Source organism: Danio rerio, chromosome 22, assembly GCF_052040795.2.
Source record: "Danio rerio strain M-AB ecotype USA chromosome 22, GRCz13ab, whole genome shotgun sequence".
NCBI classification, from domain to species: Eukaryota; Metazoa; Chordata; class Actinopteri; order Cypriniformes; family Danionidae; genus Danio; species Danio rerio.
Window position 1 is genome coordinate 4,857,647 of NC_141042.1, and position 4,370 is coordinate 4,862,016.

Consider the following 4,370-nt stretch of genomic DNA (forward strand, 5'->3'; position numbering starts at 1 on the left):
TCGTAAGAAGTCGTACATGTTAGCTACTTAACTGACAAAACTAAAAATATTTACACTTCCTCATGAGATTTGGTTGTTTTTTTCACATGTGGTAATACGTTTTTAAAGGGGAAGAATTAACGGGATTAAAAAAGCAAAATAACTGACATGGGGGGATTACGTCAGTTATGGTGTATTTTCGATTATTTGTCCAGACCTATTGTTTTGTGACTTTAATCATGCGCTACACTGATTGAATTTAATGACATCTGAATTCAATAAACAATATTTTTTAATGGTTAATGTGTTTACGTTCACATTTTTAACTGCATATTTTGAGCTGGCAGTGTTTTTTTTGTTGCATTGAGCATTTTCACCGCAAAAAGTTTTGATTATCAAACATTGATTGTTTTTTTTTTAATCACTTTCATGAACAATTTGAAGTGACACAGTACACTCTCAGAAAAAAAGGTACAATGAGGGTACAATTTTGTTCCTAGAGGGAACAAAATATAAAATTGTACCTTTAAAGGTCCCATATTGGTCCTTAGGGTACAATTTTGTACCCAAATGGGCTATAAAGGTACAAATGTCCAGATTTAGGTTTGAAAGGTACATTTTTGTACCTTTTATAGCACATTTGGGTACAAAATTGTACCGTAAAGGACCAATTTGGCACCTTTAAAGGTACAATTATATATTTTGTTTCCCTATAGGAACAAAATTGTACCCTCAGCTCATGATAAGATCAAGACACTATATAACAATAATTTAAATGTATTAATACTAAACATTAATACTAAAATACATGATTTAAAAATATAATAAATAAATAAATTGATTGAATTAAATATTTTCATAATTATTTTTTTTCATGTATTTACATTACATTTTTTCTCAAAAATGTTAATAATTTAATTTATAATTAAATGTAATTTTAATCATTAAAAACGTAAATACTGGTCTTTGCTTACTGTTTAAGTCGCTATAGTATATATGGGATGTAGAATAAACCATGCAGAGTGACAGCATCTTCATACAGGTGGTGATGGTGCTGTCTCTTTAAGAATTTGGCTTGTTGAGACGTTATAGTAGTGTTTGTTACTGAGGCGGTCCGTCGACTATGCTGGCTGTTTACACAGAACTTCGCACGCTTTTCAAAGAAAAGTCTATTTTGGAGTCCACACTTTTCAGGTAAGAATGTATTAAAGATATATTTTCAGTCTCATTTTTACATGTGAAGCCGTGTTCTGTTGATTTTGTCTGACTCTCTGGTCTCGGCTTTCCCCCGCTTTGTGCTCCGGGCTGGCTGATGTACGTTGGCCTGCAGGATGGAGTTTGCTAAGATGTCTGCAGCTTATTAAAGAAGTTAATACAATGTGATATCGAAGTCACCGAGGGACATAACCTTATAGACGGTGAGTACTATATGCTGTTAGTTTTCTCGGTGTAAAAGTTCCCTTTATCGCCTACGTTACGTATTCGCGCCTTATATGTTACGTAACTGCTTTATTAATAAGTGTTGCCACGGCGGAATATTATCGCAACCCAGATAGCAAAATACACTTGGGCCAGTTGCGGCTAGATTCTCGCCTGCCCGAGTCCGTCTGCTGTATCGTTACTCGGGCCAGATGCGGCGGCAGAAGCGAGCCGACGCTGCCGTAACCGTGCACCGGAATCGGGCCGTGAGTAATGTGCGGTGTGGCCCAGAGCTGCCGCGACTGAAGTCTTCATATACCTTGATATAAAACCTTTTGTTATTAATACTGGAATTTGTAATTATCAATAATGTTTTATATTTTGAGGCCATTTTCTAGCCACGGTTGACCGCGGAAATGTATTTTTAGAAGGTTATATACACCGCCATTTTGTGAAGAAAAATCACAATTTTGTCACCGGCAAAGCGACTGATTATGTAAACGTGGCTAGTTACAAACGTGGCGTGTGTATGCTTGTACATATCTTTGTTTCAGTGTCTAAGTTACATTAATGTTGAGGAGTGTCCACAAACTCTCATGTCCAGAATTGTTGGTGCTTTACTATCGTTTAACGTTATACTTATATATAAATAAAATACTATAAATAAATAGTTATTGCTTTATCTTATTGCTTTCCTGAAGTTTATGAAGTTTCCAATTGTCTTTCAGGACAAGATTGAACAACATAATGCAGCCTAACAGCATTAGACCAATGAAGGCATGTCATATGAAAGCATGGCTCAGTTACAAGATGTAAGTATGTTTCATTATCTATACCATGGTTTTAATGGCTTACATACTATTTTAAATTTGTAGGTTTTTACTTACAAACAACAATAAATGTACACCCACGTGTTTAAAATTATTTTCTAGGTTTTCATCGAAAGATGAGAGATCAACTGAAGAATGCTATGGACCTGACTCTAAGGTACTCTTTCTAAACTTTCTCCACTTGATTAATATTATTAAATTTTAGCTTTGGATGGATTCCTTCATATTTGTTTGTATGCCACATCTTATGTTCCAGGAATTGATTTTACAGCAGCACTTCTCATGTTGCCAGCCTTGTTAAGCGAGACACTTCAACATTTCGTTGTGCTCTGGTGCGTATGTTGTTTTCTGTTTAGTATATGCTGTGATAAATGCATTTTATAATGCTTGATATTCTTTATATTAGGATGACGCAGTGGGTAGTGCTGTCACCTTACAGCAAGAAGGTCGCTGGTTCGAGCCTCGGCTGGGTCAGTTGGCATTTGTGTGAGGAGTTTGCATATTCTTCCAGTGTTCGTGAGGGTTTCCTCCAAGTGCTCCGGTTTCCCCACAAGTCCAAAGACATGCGCTATAGCTGAATTTGGTAAGCTTATTTGTCTGTAGTGTATAAATGTGTGTGTGAATAAGTGTGTCTGGATGTTTCGTAATACTGGGTTGCAGCTGGAAGGGCATCTGCTGCATAAAACATATGCTGGATAAGTTGGTGGTTCATTCCACTGTGGCGACCCCAGATTAATAAAGGGACTAAGCCAAAAAGAAATTGAATGAATGAATGAAATTTATATTAGTCTTTTAATCTGTGATACTTTTTTTTTAAATCAGTGAATATTAATTATTTTCCTTTCTATGCATGTTGATTTTCTCTTCATCAGTGATAGAGGGACTGATATTAATGTAATTATTGCTTTGTCATTTACAGTGAATCATCTTCACCACATCCAACAGTTCAAGTACAGGAGGACACCACCGACTGGACAACTGTGTTAACAAGACGAGTCACGGCAGTCTTCAGAGTTGATGGGATTGCGATTGGCCGGGCTAATGATGTGGACGAATATACATTTTTGACATATCCATCTTATTAGAAGAACACCTTGATGTTTCTGCAGTGGAATGTTTTGAATGAACTGTGGACAGTGACAAGCCTGGATCTACTCCAGTTACCAGAGTGATCAACCTTGTTTTTTGTTTCTCTACATGCTCTTGGGATAATCACAATCAAGTTAATCCAGCACACTGCTATCATTCATGCATAAAGCAAATTTTTAAATAACTTGTGGTCCTAATGACTATCAAAGAACATTTTCCAGATATGAGTGCTTTACATGTCATGTTTATCAAAAGCATAAACACATATTGTGTTACAACAAATTACAACTCCACTTGAGGATGATGAGGAGTAATCTACTGGTGTTGAGGAAGAGGCTACTGATGTATTTGGTTTTCTGCACTGTTGAAGCAATTTATAGAGAAACATTGCCTTCATTCTGAAATACAGAGAAAATTTTGATGACAAATTATTTATTATGACTGAGTATTCTGACTAAAGACAAATACTTTGGACTTTATAAAGTGCAGTACTTGATGTAGCCTGTGTAATGTGTTTATAAATCTTAAACAGTATTCTTGTGGTCTTTGTATTAAGGGTAGATTATATACTGTACAATGAGTGAACAATTTTTATTTGTTTTCTAAATTGTTCTTTTTACTGTTTTACATGTCTGCTTTATATTTACTGTGTAATTTTATTTCTTGACACATTCAGTTGTGAGTTGTAATGAAATATTTCTACATTAATAAATAAAAATGGACATCTGCGAACCGAAATATTTTATTTATTTATTTGTGCATGCAGTCACCAAAGGATCAAAATGCCTGGGTCAGTACCCTGAAAATGCTATATAATATAAAAAGGTACATTTTTGTACCTTCGGTGGGGGTACAAAATTGTCCCTTAAAGGGTACAAATGTAGAAGGTACAATTTTGTACCTTTAAATAGAGGTACAAATTTGTACCCTTAAGGGTACCACCCCAGTGGCCAATTTTGTACCTTTTTTTCTGAGAGTGTAGTACAGAATCACATTTTTGTTTCACTTCACTTAAGAGAGCAATTTTAAATGATTAACTTTTAGTCATGATAC

At 35.3% G+C, this 4,370-nt stretch overlaps 1 long non-coding RNA gene across 1 annotated transcript; it reads left to right on the forward strand.

Annotated features, from left to right (window-relative positions):
- The first annotated feature begins 1,059 nt into the window (after positions 1-1,059).
- Positions 1,060-4,055, forward strand: LOC147838354 (uncharacterized). Its single transcript, XR_015521588.1, has 7 exons — positions 1,060-1,173; positions 1,310-1,397; positions 2,127-2,210; positions 2,331-2,385; positions 2,485-2,560; positions 2,635-2,811; positions 3,148-4,055. It is a non-coding gene; the product is annotated as an uncharacterized LOC147838354 (long non-coding RNA).
- Positions 4,056-4,370: the final 315 nt, after the last annotated feature.